The 15,795-nt window shown below is 41.9% G+C and overlaps 1 protein-coding gene across 6 annotated transcripts in view; it reads right to left on the bottom strand.

Moving 5' to 3' along the window:
• Nucleotides 1–15,795, bottom strand: part of Ambra1 (autophagy and beclin 1 regulator 1) — a 204,591-nt gene that overhangs the window by 164,985 nt on the left and 23,811 nt on the right. The gene's annotated exons all lie outside the window — the stretch shown is intronic.

Raw genomic sequence — 15,795 nt, 5'->3', positions numbered from 1 at the left:
AAAATGCCTAAGAACTCTGCTTAAAAACAAAATGTGGGGTTATGGGTATGGCCAGTGGTACAGGCCCTGGGCTCCCAGCATAACAAAAAATAAACAGCTAGGGAGATGGCTCAGTGGGTAAAGGGCTTGCTGCCCAAGCATTTAGTTCAGATCCCCAGAGCCCAGGTAAAAAGCCAAGCACAGCAGTATGCTGCCTGTATCCTAGCACTGGGAAGTGGAGACAAGTAGGTTCCTGGAATCTGTTGGCCTAGTAAAATCAGTGAGCTCCAGATTCAATGAGAGGCCCTGTATCAAAAAATAAGGTGGAGATAGCTGGGCGGTGGTGGTGCACGCCTTTAGTCCCAGCACTCGGGAGGCAGAGCCAGGTGGATCTCTGTGAGTTCGAGGCCAGCCTGGGCTACCAAGTGAGTCCCAGGAAAGGCCCAAAGCTACACAGAGAAACCCTGTCTCGAAAAACCAAAAAAAAAAAAAAAAAAAGGTGGCGAGCAATTGAAAACAATGCCTAGCATCTACCCCTGGTTTGAATGAGAGTGGGCCCCACAGGCTCATATATTTGAATGCATGGTCCCTAGTCAGTAGAACTATTTTGGGAAGAATTAGGTGTAGCCTTGTTGAAGAAGGATGTGTCACTGGTAGTGAGCACTGAGTTTTCAAAAGTCAATTCTAGGCCCAGGTGCATGTGCACTCGTTCTCTCCGTGTCTCTCTCTCTCTCTCTCTCTCTCTCTCTCTCTCTCTCTCTCTCTCTCTCTCTCTCTCTCTCTCTCTCTCTGCCTTGTGTTGTAAATCAGAGGTAAACTCTGCCTGGTGCCATGCTCCCCACCATGACGGCCATAGACTCACACTCTGAAGCTATAAGCAAGCCCCCAACTGAATGCTTTCTTTTATGGGTTGTCTTGGTCATGTGTCTCTTCACAGCAATAGAACAGAGACTAAGACAAACATGAACATATACACATACATATACCACATATACATAATAAACATAAATAACTAGGCTGGAGTATAGCTCAGTGGTAGAGCTCCTGTTTAGCATGAAACCCTGTATTCAATTTCTAGCACCATTAAAAAAAAAATCAGTAATATCCTAAAATACTTTGGAAAGTCAGGGCACAGTGACTTAGACATAAAAATTATACAGAAGAATTGTGGTAGGGGCTGTTGTGTAGTTCAGTAGCAGAATGGTGGCCTAGCATTTATAAAGCCCTTGGTTTTATCTTTAGCACTGAAAAGAAAGAATGAGAGAGGAGGGGAGGGAAAGAAAGGAGGGGGAAAGATTAAAAAATACAATGGTTGTTTCTGAGTGAAAGCATAATGTAACTTTTTTGTTGTTATTCGAGACAGGGTTTCTCTGTGTAGCTTTGGAGCCTGTCCTATAACTTACTCTGTAGCCCAGGCTGGTCTCGAACTCAAAGAGATTCACTAGGCTCTGCCTCCCGAGTGCTGGGATTAAAGGCGTGCACCACCACCGCCCTCTACTTCAGTTTTTAAGACAAGGTTTATATAGCCAAATTGGCTTTAATCTCCTGTTCCAAGTGTCTCTACCTCCAAATACTGGGATTTCAGACATAAGGCACTATGCCTGGCTTCTTTTTGCCTTTTAAATTGCAAAAGTAGTAACTATCAGAGTGGGTCATGGTTACACAAACCTATAATCAGAGCACTTGTGAGGCTGAGACAAGATGATCAAGGCTTTGAAGGCAGACCAGGCTACATGACAAATTCCATGACATCCTGAGCTGCAGAACAAGGCCTTGTCTTAAAATAAAAAGAGAGGAAGGTGAACCAGGCAGTGGTGGCACACTCTTTAAATTGCAGCACTCAGAAGGCAGAGGCAGGTGGATCTCTGTGAGTTCTACAGGTCAGCTTGGTCTACAGAGTGAGTTCCAGGACATTTTCACAGCGAAACTGTCTGGAAAAACCAAGGGGGGTGGTGGGAAGGCGGCAAGATAGCTCAGCAGGTAAAGGCACTTGTCACAGAGACCGAGTTTGACCCCCATAACCACTGTAAAGGTAGAAGGAAAAAAACAACCCTAGAGAGTTGTTCTCTGACTTCCACACATACACAAGCACAAAATAAAAACTTTTAAACTAAAACAAAGGAGAAAGCAACTGATTATTATAAGAGTCAAACAATAACTTCCTCCTTCCATTTCTCAAAAAGCTGCAATCTAAAAAGCACACAACCAGATGCATCAAATACAGACATAAGGAAAAATATTTATAGCTTGTGCTAAAAGAGTTTTCTTTCTGGAGTATTAAAATGGATAAGGTCAGAAAGAATCTAGAGTAAGGCAAGCCCCAATTTCCTAGGCCCATATAGTCAGACAAGATGATCAAGGCTTTGAAGCCAGACCAGGCTACATGACAAGTTCCAAGACATCCTGAGCTGCAGAGCAAGGCCTTGTCTTAAAATAAAAGTAGAGCCAGGCAGTGGTGGCGCATGCCTTTAATCCCAGCACTCAGGAGGCAGAGCCAGGCGGATCTCTGTGAGTTCAAGGCCAGTCTGGTCTACAGAGTGAGATCCAGGACAGGCTCCAAAACTACACAGAGAAACCTTTGATTCATTCTCATGCTATAATTCTTACCGTGCTTTGTTTTGTTTGCTTTGCTGTGTTTGGGTACTGGGGCTTGAACTCAGGACCCTGAGTTTGCTTGGCAAGTACTGTACCACCACGACACACACCCAAGCCTCTCCTCAACTATAGAAGCACATAAATATGTACACAGTGAAAATGTTAACACACAGTTGCAGGCCTCCAGAGTCTCTTTGGTGACCTGTTCAAATCAGGCTTCCCTTTGTTCAAACTAACAAATACTTGAAGCATTTCTTACCTTTTATTACTAACCAAGAAGGTATAAGAAAAAACAGTTCAGCCGGGCGGTGGTGGCGCACGCCTTTAATCCCAGCACTCGGGAGGCAGAGCCAGGCGGATCTCTGTGAGTTCGAGGCCAGCCTGGGCTACCAAGTGAGTTCCAGGAAAGGCGCAAAGCTACACAGAGAAACCCTGTCTCGAAAAACCAAAAAAAAAAAAAAAAAAAAAAAAAAAAACAGTTCCTATTAGTTCACCTTAACTCTGTGCTGAAACTATAATTCTTCTACCTAATATAGAAAGCTTCAGAGGAAAACTTTGAAAATCTTTTGACCTAGCCGGGCGGTGGTGGCGCACGCCTTTAATCCCAGCACCTGGGAGGCAGAGGCAGGCGGATCTCTGTGAGTTCGAGGCCAGCCTGGACTACCAAGTGAGTTCCAGGAAAGGCCCAAAGCTACACAGAGAAACCCTGTCTCGAAAAACCAAAAAAAAAAAAAAAAAAAAAAGAATGAAAATCTTTTGACCTAACAATGCAACATAAAGTACATTTAAGTCATTTATAATCTCACAACAAATGGTAGAAACAGTAGGAGCAGTCCCATTTATTTGCGTGGTGTGCGTGTGTGTGTGTATGGGCAGAGGGAGCACACACCAAGTCACAGGATAACCTACAGGAGTCAGTTCTCTCTTTTAACCAAGTGGGTTCCAGGAACCAAATTTAAGTCATTAGGCAGCAAGCACCTTTACCCCTTGAGCACTCACTAGTCCAGGCTCATTTTTAAAAAATAAAATAAAGGTGCTGGAGAGATGGCTCAGCAGTTAAGAACACTGGCTGCTTTCCAGAAGACCTAAGTTCAATTCCCAGAACCCACATGTCAGTTCACAACTGTCTGTACTCCAGTTCTAGGGATCTGACACCTTCACACAGACATACATGCAGGCAAAACATCAATCAACACAAAATAAAAAATAAATTTAAAAAATTAATAAAAAAATTAAAAATCTGCCGTTCTGTCCTCCTATAACTCAAAAGGAAAAATAAAGTACAAGTTACAAATATTGTATAATCCAAAAAACTGATATAACATTAAGTTCCTACAGGAATCAATGAAAGAAAGAGTTCCTACAAATATCAACATCAAGATTACTAAAAAGGCCAGGCAGTGGTGGCAGAGGCAGGCTGATCTGAGTTCAAAGTCAGCCTGCTCTACAGTGAGTTCCAGGACAGCTAGAGCTATATAAAGAAATCCTCTCCAGAAAAAAAAAAAAAAAAAAAAAAAAAAATTACCAGAAAAAAAATTACCAAAAAGCATGTCTGTCAGTTTCCAGGGACCTAAACTCAAGAGTTCAAACCAGCAACAATTTGACTGAATGGTGGACAGAACTTAGAGGCACCAAAACAATTGCATCTCTCTCTTTTATATTTACTATTGTTTAAAAGAAAATGGATATTTTTACTTTTTTTTTTTTTTTTTTTTTTGCTGGTTTTGTTGGAAGCAGAGTCTCACTGTATATCCCCAGCTGGCCTGGAACTCACTTTGCAAACCAGGCTGGCCTTGAACTCACAGATAATATGCTTATCTCTCTGTCTCCCAAGTGCTTGGATAGTGACATGCCCCACCATGCCCTGGCCACTCCTGATATGATCTTAACAACCATATGCTAGGTTTTGCTGCATCCCATATAACCAAAAGAAGCCAAATTAAAATAAAGTCAGATAGGCCCGTGGCTAAGGAGAAGTGTCAGTCAGGTGCTTTTCATTCCTGTTTTTAAAAAGGAAGAAGAGGCAAGTTCCATAGACACAGAAAGCTTAGAACAGTCTCTGATGCCATTGTGAAGTCCCCCAAATAAGTACTTAATCATAAAAAGCCATATACAAGTAGAAGAAAAAGGACATGAAAAAGATATTCTATACAAAATCAATGCCAAGATTCCACCCCATTTACCTAATAAAACTAATCACTCCAAAAAGATAAAGTGAGGGGAATCACCTTCACAGATCTGATATCTACTATGTAATTATATTTAACTACTCTACACAAAGTCATCTAAAGTATGACACAACTCACTAGAAACTAAAAGTTACAGGTCCTTCTTGCAATTTGATCATCTATGCCAACGATTTTCTTCTACCTTCTAGTTAAGATTCCGGGTGCTGGTCGGTGGTGGTGCAAGTCTTTAATTTTAGCTCTCAGGAGGCAGAGACAGGTGGATCTCTGTGAGTTCCAGGCCAGCCTGTTCCACAGAGAGAGTTCCAGGATAGCCAGGGCTACTCAGAGAAACCCTGTTTCAAAACAAACAAAACAAAACAAAACAGAATAGCATACTAATTTCAAGGCAGCCAGAGCTACTCCTTGAGACTCTTTCAAACCAACCAACCAACCAACCAACCAACCAACCGCCCACCCGACACAGAGAGGAAAAAAAAAAGACTTTGGATAAGTCACTCAACTCCTTTGGGTCCTCCTTCTCTTCTTTATAAGACTCTTGTAAGGCTCCAGCTAAGTAAAGAGCTGTGGAAGTGTTACATTTCAGTGCTGTTATGGTTGTCAGTATTAGCGAATCCTCCTGAGTTCACTATGGTTCCCCTGACTAAACAATAAGGCCAACTAAACCCACAGGTGCCACAATTCCTCAAAGTAGCAAATTTCTAAGAAACTTTTCAAAGGCAGTTAGCAAACAACAAAGCAAAACTACTCAGGGATCAAATAAATGTGTAGTAGCCAGGCTGTGGTGGCGCCTGCCTTTAATCCCAGCACTTAGGAGGTAGAAGAAGGTGAATTCTGAGAGTTCCAGGCCAGCCTAAGTAGTCTACAGAATAACTTAAAATTGTTCTAGGACAGCCAGAGCTACACAGAAGCCCTGTCTCAAAAAAATCTTTAAAAAAAAAAAAAGGTGCCGGGTGGTGGTGGCGCATGCCTTTAATCCCAGCACTCGGGAGGCAGAGGCAGGCAGATCTTTGTGAGTTCAAGGCCAGCTTGGTCTACAGAGTGAGATCCAGGAAAGGCGCAAAGCTACACAGAGAAACCCTGTCTCGGGGGGGGGGGGGGGGGGGGGGGGGGGGAGCTCTGTGGCCAAAATAATTAAATGCAACTGGGGCTATCTCCACATCCCTAAAATGAGGCAAACAGAATTGAAATTAGTAGCATAACATAATATAGAGACTATGTGCTTAGCATGCTAAAAGAACCAGGTTCAATTCATAGCAGCAAAACAAAACAAACACCAGAAGCAACAACTTAACAACTCCATAACTCGATCTACAACCTAACTAATAATTTAGACACACACACACACACACACACACACACACACACACACACACACACCCCTACCTTTCTTTAAAAATAAGATTTATTAGCCAGGTGTGGTAGTGCATCCCTTTAATACCAGAATGTGGGAGGCAGAGGCTGGTGGTTCCTGGCCAACCAGGGCTATACCCTGTCTCAAAAGGGACCCTGTCGCCGGGCGGTGGTGGCGTACGCCTTTAATCCCAGCACTCGGGAGGCAGAGCCAGGCGGATCTCTGTGAGTTCGAGGCCAGCCTGGACTACCAAGTGAGTTCCAGGAAAGGCACAAAGCTACACAGAGAAACCCTGTCTCGAAAAACCAAAAAAAAAAAAAAAAAGGGACCCTGTCTTTAAAAAAAGAAAAAAGAAAGAAAAAATTAAATTAAAAAATTTTTATTTTAAATTATGTCTGTGTGCATGTGCAGGATCGTGCACACAAGTAAGTGCATTTACCAGTGGAGTCCAGGAGAGAACATTGGATCATCAAATCATCTGGAGGTAGAGTTTGCTTGGAGCTGAAGCAGGAGGTTATGGGTCCTCCTGTGAGCACACAGGTACTCAGAACTATGATCAAGCCATATGCTAGAGTAGTAAGTCCTCTTAACTGCTGAGCCATCTGACAAGTTGATCTTGTCTTATAGCATTTGGGAACTGTGATTCAGAAAATTAAGACCTCTTCAGTCGTTTGCAAAAACCTTCCCCCAGCTCCCTATGTAGAAGTTTAAGAGTGATCTTAAACTTCTGATCCTCCTGCCTCCACCTCCCCAGTGTACCAGCATACCCAGTTTTCAGTGCTAGGAGTTAAACCTAGGGAAGAGTTTCATGCACGTTAAGCAAACTCTCTACCAACTGAGCTGCATGCATCCCCAGCCCCCTGCTTAGCTGTTAACAGAGTTCAATTTCCTCATTTATTTAACTGTTATGTATCTGTCACTTGAATGTGTACATGAAGACAAAAAAATCTAAGAATAAAATCAGCCATGAAATACTGGCACATATTCAGTAATATATAGGTTTTAATCGAAGATTTAACTTTTGGGAAAAAAATACTAATCAATACCCTGGGGCTGGTGAGATGGCTCAGCAGATAGTGGTACTCCTGCCAAGTCTGACAACCCGAGTTCATCCCTAGGACCAGCATAGTAGAGAGAACCAACTCACAAAAGCTGTCCTCTGAACTTCACATATGTGCTATAGTACTCACATGTGCAAGCATATGCATGATGCATAAAATACATTTTAACATAAATGTAATAAAAATTATAAATCTAGGATGGAGAGATGGTTCAATGCTTAAGAGTACCAGCTGCTCTTCCAGAGGACCTGGGTTCAATTACTAGCACCTACATGGCAGCTCACAACTATCTGCAACTCCAGTTCCAGGGGATTCAATGTCTTTTTCTGACATCCTCAGGCTGTACACACAAGATGCACACACACATATAAAGACAAAAAATTCATTCACATAAAATTTTTTAATATAAGTAATTAAAACCCCTAGAGCTGCTGGGCGGTGGTGGCGCACGCCTTTAGTCCCAGCACTCTGGAGGCAGAGCCAGGTGGATCTCTGTGAGTTCGAGGCCAGCCTGGGCTACCAAGTGAGTTCCAGGAAAGGCGCAAAGCTACACAGAGAAACCCTGCCTGGAAAAACAAACAAACAAACAAACAAAAAACCCTAGAGCTAGCCGGGTAGTGGTGGCACACGCCTATAATTCCAGCACTCGGGAGGCAGAGGCAGTTGAATCTCTGAGTTCGAGGCCAGCCTGGTCTACAGAGTGAGTTCCAGGACAGCCAGGGCTATACAGAGAAACTCTGTCTCGAAAAACAAAAAAATGCTAGAGGCAGGCATGATGGATGGCAAACATCTATAATTCTAGAACTCAAGAGACAGAGGCTGATGGACTGAAAGTCCTTAAGACTAAAGAAGATCAGATCTTTAAAAATAAGAAATAGTGGCAGGGCGGTGGTGGCGCACGCCTTTAGTCCCAGCACTCGGGAGGCAGAGCCAGGCAGATCTCTGTGAGTTCAAGGCCAGCCTGGGCTACCAAGTGAGTTCCAGGAAAGGCACAAAGCTACACAGAGAAACCCTGTCTCGAAAAACCAAAAAAAGAAAAAGAAATAGTGGGAAAAAAAAGGGAAATGGATATAGAGAGATGACTCCAAAGGTAAGAGCACTTCCTGCTCCTTCAGAGAATCTATGTTCAGTTACCAGCACCTACATGGGGCTTCTCACAACTGCCTATAATTCAAACTGTAGGGCAGTGGTTCTCAACCTTCCTAATGATAGGACCCTTTAATACAATTCCTCATGTTGTGATGACCTCTCCAACCATAAAATTATTTTTGTTGCTACCTCAAAACTCTAATTTTGCTACTATCATGAACTGTAATGTAAAATTCTGTGTTTTCCATGGTCTTTAGGCGACCCTTGTAAATGGGTTGTTCAACACCCCCCAAAGGATCGAGACTTACAGGTTGAGAATCACTACTCTAGGTACTCTGATATCTTCTGGCCTCCACTGGTGTATATACTCACAGAGATAACATACAAATAATAATAATAAAATAATCATAAATTTCATTTTAAATCTTGAGCTGTTATATAGCTCAGTGGTACAGTAACTGTGTAGACATTCATAAAGCCGTGAGTTGATGTCCAGTACCATCAAAAGAAAGATAAATTTAAAAAATTCTTTAAATAAACCTAAGATCACTTGCATAATTAAAGTTCTCCCAACAACTGGAAAATTAACTACAAAATGTCAAATCTTTAATTAGAGGCCTAAAAGTGGCCTAGTGCTTTACAGAAACACCATGTGGGTGGAGTTTCTACACACACGTTTTTCTATAACTGGAAGCTTTGTTCTCATCACAGGACCTTACTATAAGGAACACTCTAGGACAATTCAAAACGACACTGTATAGAACCAAAATCGAAGGAGCAAGCACCAAACCCCTAGTAACCATACCCATCTCCATACAGCTCTTGCCAGTCTCTTACACTAGACTAAATTTAGGTGGGGGGGGGTCATTTGGGAAACACTATAAACCAAAACTATAAACAAGTAAACAAGTAGCAAATTCTGAAGGCAAACTTACCCAGAAGCAGGAAAATTATTATCATGAACTGTGTTTCTACTCTGTGTTGACTACTAGAAGATATTCTAGGATGTGACAAAGTACTAACTGTGATTGAATCTAGATGGAGAAGTTATATGTAATGTTTTTTAGTCATAATTCCTAAGATAGGGACAGTACAGTATAACCAGATAGACAGACAGACAGACAGACAGAGATGATAGACAGACAGACAGACTGATCCACCCACCAATCCACAACCACAGAAGTTGATTAAATCCCAGTTCTAGAGGTGGGGGTGTGCTTAGCTCAATGTTATTAAACTTTTCCTGCGCATGAAGTCAGCACTGGGGAAAAAAGGGGGTGGGGAGCAGCCCTTCAATCCCAGCAGTTGGGAGGCAGAGGCCAGCCTGGTTTACAAAGAGTTCAGGACAGCCAGAGCTGTTACACAGAGAATTTCTAGGGTACTTGGGAAGTAAGATCAGAAGAATCAGGAGTTTAAGGTCATCTTCAGCTACAACAATGAAGCTGAGATCAGCCTGTGCCTCATGACATCCTGTCTCAGAAAAACTAGCCCAACTCCATTTCTCCATCATTTATTTCCTGTGCAGCCAGGCTAGTTTGATTTGCAATCCTCTAGCCTCAGTTTTACCAGTGTTCAAGTGTAAATGTGTACCACACCCTACCCCATCATTTTCTTAGCATACAAAAGTTTCCTGATCTCTCAGAATAAAATTACTTAACCTCCCTGTTTCCTCATTCATAAACTGTACCTTAGTTTCCTCATTCATAAAAATTTAACTATTAGCAGTAGTATACATTATGGAATTTGTATTGTAAATACATCAGGATTTACCATGTAAAAACTGTTCACTATTACATACTTCTAATGTTTGTGGCAGAGCAACAGCCCCATTCTGTAATGAAGAATAAAGCATAAATCTTAATGTATGTAACAAAATAATTTTAGATCAGAAGGGCCTGTAAAGCAAATTAAATTTAAAACAAATTCTAAGCTAGGTATGAAGTCTCATATCTGTCATCCTAGCACTAAGGAGAGAGATCACAAGCTAGAGGATGGCCTGGCTACACAGTGAGTTCTGGGCCAGCCTCGGCTACAGAGTAAGACAAAACAAACAAATAAAAACAAAACGAACAAATAAACAATACAGCCAGGCATATACCTTTGATTCAGTATTTTAAGGGCAGAGGCAGGTGGATCTCTGAGTTTGAGGCCTGCCTTGTCTATATAGTGAGTTCAAGGACAGCCAGGCCTAGAGTGAGACCCTGTTTCAAAAAAAACCAAACTGGTTTATCTGAGTTCTAATTCAAAAAAATGTAACTCCTCCTGCCTTTCTTAAGATTTTTTATTTACTGTATTTATTTGTGTGAGTATGTGTGTAGGGAGGGATCATGTACACACATATGCAGATGCAAAATTGTTAGCAGACTTGCCCTGAAACTCTGGATATTCTCACATTTTTCTCTAAAGACTCCTCCCCCAGTACAGCTCCTTACAGCCCTCTCTCCTGGCCAGCTTTCCTGGACTCTATCTCAAAAAGCATGACTTCTTCTCCATTTGCCTCCTCTTGAAGGCTGCTGGGGTTTACAGCTGATCTCCCCAGTTAATAAAATGTCTTCCACATGGTCTAACTATTAGGTTCCTTGGATTCACCCAGATGGCCTAAATTTAACTCCCAGTGTAGGAATGCAAAAATTATGCTGAGTGTGGTGGCACCTATCTAATCTCAGCACTCACTCAGGAGGCAGCCGGTGAGCAGATTTCTGTTAATCTGAGACCAGCCCAGTCTCCACATCAAGTTCCTGGCTGGAGTTGAGGGGATATCAAACTAATGAACAGTCCTCAAAGGGCTGGAAAGATGGCTATTCTTCCAGAGGACCAGGTTCAGTTCCCAGCACCCACATGGAAGCTCACAACCATCTGTAATTCTAATTCCAGGGGATTCAATAGCCTCTTCTGACTGCCATAGGCACCAGGCATGAGGAATGTGGTACACATACATACAGATAGACAAAAACCCTCAAAAAAAAAAGAAGAAAAGAAAAAGAAAAAACCGTCATACACATCATTTTTAAATGACCCTCAAGCATCAAATAAATGAACAAATAAAATTCTACAAAAAAAGTATCCACGCCAGGCAGTGGTGGTGCACGACTTTAATCCTAGCACTTGGAAGGCAGAGCTAGGTGGATCTCTGTGAGTTCGAGGCCAGCCTGGTCTACAGGGCAAGATCCAGGACAGGCACCAAAACTACACAGAGAAACCCTGTCTCAAAAAACCAAAAAAATACACACAAAAAAAAAAAACAAACAAATAAAAAAGGATCCACTGCGGTATGCTCAAAACAATTTCAGATTAAACATTTTATCACTGTCTTTTTTTTTTTGACAAATTAAAATTATGAGATAATAGTTAAAATAAAAGCTGACGTTTTTATAGTGCCTTTAAGAGTTTTAGCAGTTGGCTGGGTGATGGTGGCACACGCCTTTAATCCCAGCACTCAGAAGGCAGAGCCAGGCGGATCTCTGTGAGTTCAAGGCCAGCCTGGCCTACAGAGTGAGTTCCAGGAAAGGCAACAAACTAAACAGAGAAACCCTGTCTCAAAAAAACCAAAAAAAAAAAAAAAAAAAAAGAAAAGAAAATCAACAAAACAAACAAAAAGCCAAAAGCACGGAAATAAATTGCTGCTAGGGCCTGAATCTTTACTGCATACAGAATACCACTTACACTGAATTACACCAATCTAATACAATTGCTCTACATCTAAAGAGAGCAGGGGCTAATACTGAATCAAGACCTGGCACTAGCCAGGCAGTGGCGGCCTTTAATCCCAGCACTCAGGAGGCAGAGGCCAGCCTGGTCTACAGAGTGAGTTTTGGGACAGTTAGGGTTACACAGAGAAACCCTGTCTTGAAAAACAAAAAACAAAATAAATTAAAAAAAGAACCTGGCACAAAGCCAGGTGTACTGGAGCCCATCTTAATTCCATCACCTGGGAAGGAGAGTCAGGTTGGTAGATCTCTGTAAATTCAAGGCTACTCTGGTCAACACAGGGAGCGCTAGAACTATAAAGTATGACCATGTCTCAAACAACAACAACAACAACAACAAAGACCTAACAGTTGTGCTTGAGTAGCAGGCCATGGTAGAGTGATTTCATAGCATGTGCACAGCCCAGAGCTCCATCCCAGGAGGTTGAGAAGAGTAAACTTGGCACAAACCAAGTATGGTGGTCCACACCTATAACCCCACCACTCATGAATCTGAGGCAGAATTCTAAATTTAAGGCTAGCTTGAGCTCCAAAACTACATTTGTCTCAAAGAGAGTAGGAGGGATTAAAAACTGGGGATACAGCTCAGTGGCAATGTACTTGTCTATCATGCCCAAAGCTGGGTTAGATCCCCAGCATTGCTAAGGAAGGAAAAAAGGAAAAGGAAGAAGGGAAGAGGAGGGAAAGACAACAGGAGGGAGGAAGGGGAGAAAAGGAAAAAGAGGAGCACCAAATACAAAGGTTGCTAACCAAGTCCAAGAGCCAAAGAATGTACAATCTCTTTTTTTTTGTTCTCTTATCCAACCCTCCCCCAATGTGTTTTATATCTAAGTTCAGTCAGGGTTATATTACAAGTGGTCTAACAATCTGACAGATTCTCTGCAGATACAAACTACACTGCCATTTGACTCAGGTTGTGCTTACTAAAGCTTCTGATGGCTCCTAATTCTGAAACACAGGAAAGCTTGTGTTTAAAACAAAGTGTGCTCAAAACTGGAAATAGAATGCCGTAAGATCCAAATTGGAGAATGACGATTTTCCTTGCTCCCACTTACCTCAGAAAAATGAAGAAGGAGGAGGAGGAGGAGAAGAAGGAGAAGGAAGAAGAAGAAAAAGAAGAAGAAGAAGAAGAAGAAGAAGAAGAAGAAGAAGAAGAAGAAGAAGAAGAAGAAGAAGAAGAAATTGGAATTTTATCTGAAAGTATTTTGGGGAAATTGTACTGAGAACAGAAGAACGCTTGAAAACTAAAGGCAAGAGAAAGGACGGATAAAGCTACTGAATTGAGAAGAAACCAAAGCTCCATTTTTCTGGAGGCTAGAATCTATCAAAAAGTAAAAGAAAGGGGCTGGAGAGAGCTCAGCGGTTAAGAGCACTGACTACTCTTCCTGGGACCTGGGTTCAATTCCTAGCACCCGCATGGCAGCTAACAACTGTCTGTAACTCCTGTTCCAGGAGGCCTACACCCATGGCAAAACACCAATGCACATTAAAAAAAAAAAAAATCAATGAGAACAAAAAAAAATCTATCCTTAAATACACACACACACACACACACACACACACACACACACACACACAAAATGGCAAGGGATTTTCCTATCTGCAAACAAAGAGGAAAAAAACGTAGCTTTTGATGGAGGAATAGCAAAGACACAGGGCCTGAAACAGCTAGCTGCCTTGGACAGTCCTAATGTCTTCAGTAGCAACACACCCTGTATCTATCAACATCAGCAGGATGAAGAACAGTCCACTGCAAATCATGAAAGAGCACCTCTTTTTATCATCTTTTTTCCACTCATGGAAAAGTGCAACTCTCCTTGGGGTACCACACAATTCTTAGAAACCCCATTAGAAAGCATTGTGAAAAGCTTTGACAACATTAACCCAGGAATCCTCACCAGCCCCAGAACAGATGGGGTTACTAAACAGATAGGTAAGAAAAACAAAGCTGGGAAAAAGTTAAGAAATTCATCTGGGTTCATCATGTGAGTCAAGAGGCAGAGCAAGATTTGAATGCAGCCTTAGCCTTCAGACAGTATCAGAAGTAGACTTCCAAACCTTGGCTCAGTGGATACTGAGTTCAGTGTTCTTCAATCTTAGTGTCAGCCCAGGTCAGGTTCTTGGCTGCACAGAATAGGCAAAGAAAAAATTTCCCTTAAGACTTCAGGAAAAGAAGTCAAAATATAGAGTTCTTAGGCTAAAAGAACCAAATGCTCCTCTACCTTGCCAATCAATTTCTCAGCCAGGCAAAATAAGGCACTGCATTTAAGAACCTAGTCATTTTTAGCTCCGACTAGAAGGAGAATTCTTCTTGCCCAACATTCCAAATTAAGAATACTTGGGGCAGGCAAGATGGTTCATTGGGTAAAGGCACTTGCTGTCAAGCCTGATGACCTGAGTTTGACCGTCAGAACCACATGGTAGAAGAGAAATGACTCCACAAATTGTCCTCTGACTTCTGCCCACACACATATACACACAAACTCAAAATAAATAAATAAATGTAATAAAAGATTACTCAAGGAGAGGGAAGATTGCAAAAGCCAGTAGCCAATGCATATTTACTGAACACAGACTACGTACTCAGTACAGTTCTAGGCACCGAAGATACAACAGGAAGAAAACCATTGCTGTCTTTAAGAAGCTATGTGACAGCAGGGCGGTGGTGGCGCACGCCTTTAATCCCAGCACTCAGGAGGCACAGGCAGGCAGATCTCTGTGAGTTCAAGGCCAGCCTGGTCTACAGAGCTAGTCCAGGATAGGCTCCAAAGCTACAGAGAAACCCTGTCTCGAAGAAGAAAAGAAAAAAAAAAAAAAGCTATGTGACAACTGACAGAACTAAGTACTAACACTTTCAAGTACATTCTAGGAAGAAACTATATGGGAAAATGGGGAAGGGTGTCACTCATAGCTCTCAATATAGGGTAGCTGGAGGAGGCCTGAGACGACAACTGAATTTAGATGGGCATCTTGAAGTAAAAGCATAAAAAGATAGATCGACAAATATAAGGAAGAAGAAAGAGCAAGTGCTAACTGTCCTCCAGAGTTAAGCTTAGCATTTCTAAGGGCCAGTAACAGTGTGATTAAAGCACGGTTGACAACAGAGAGAAATAGACAGGTGGGTACTAGAATACCTTTTCAAGATTTGGATTTTATTAAGTGTAATAACTTACTCTTAGAGGATTTTAGCCAAAGAAATAACAAGACAATGGAAATTAGGACAAAGACAGAAACAATGTAGGACATGATAAACAGATAAACTCAGAAAATGTTCTAAAGAGACAGCTAAGGAGCTGAGCATGATGGCAAACACCTGTAATACTAGCACTCAGGAGGAGGGAGTGGTAGAAGGATCAGGAGTTCAAGACCACCCTAGGCAATACAAAACACTGTCTCAAAAAAGCAAAAAACATTACTGGAGAGATGGTTCACTAGTTAAGAGCAAATGCTGCAGAGGTGAGTTTAGTTCCCAGCACGACTGTTCCATCTGTAACTACAGCTGCAAGGGAATCTGCAGTCTCTGGCTTCCACAGACACCTCACTCATATGCACATACACATAATTAAAAGTAATAAAATGAAAATAACTAAAGAAATTAAGAGTGAGTCCTAGAGCCAGGAGGTGGTGGTGCATGCCTTTAATCACAGCACTCAGGAGGCAGAGGCAGGAGGATCTCTGAGTTTGAGGCCAGCCTGGTCCAGGGCTACACAGAGAAACCCTGTCTTGAAATAAATAAATAAATAGAAAGTCCTAAAAAAGTGCAGTGATGGTGACTAATACTCTCAGGTGGCTTGACGCAGGAAGATTTTTAAAAATCGATTTCT

Source organism: Peromyscus eremicus, chromosome 4, assembly GCF_949786415.1.
Source record: "Peromyscus eremicus chromosome 4, PerEre_H2_v1, whole genome shotgun sequence".
In the NCBI taxonomy this organism is placed as follows: Eukaryota; Metazoa; Chordata; class Mammalia; order Rodentia; family Cricetidae; genus Peromyscus; species Peromyscus eremicus.
This window is presented reverse-complemented; position numbering and strand designations above follow the sequence as displayed.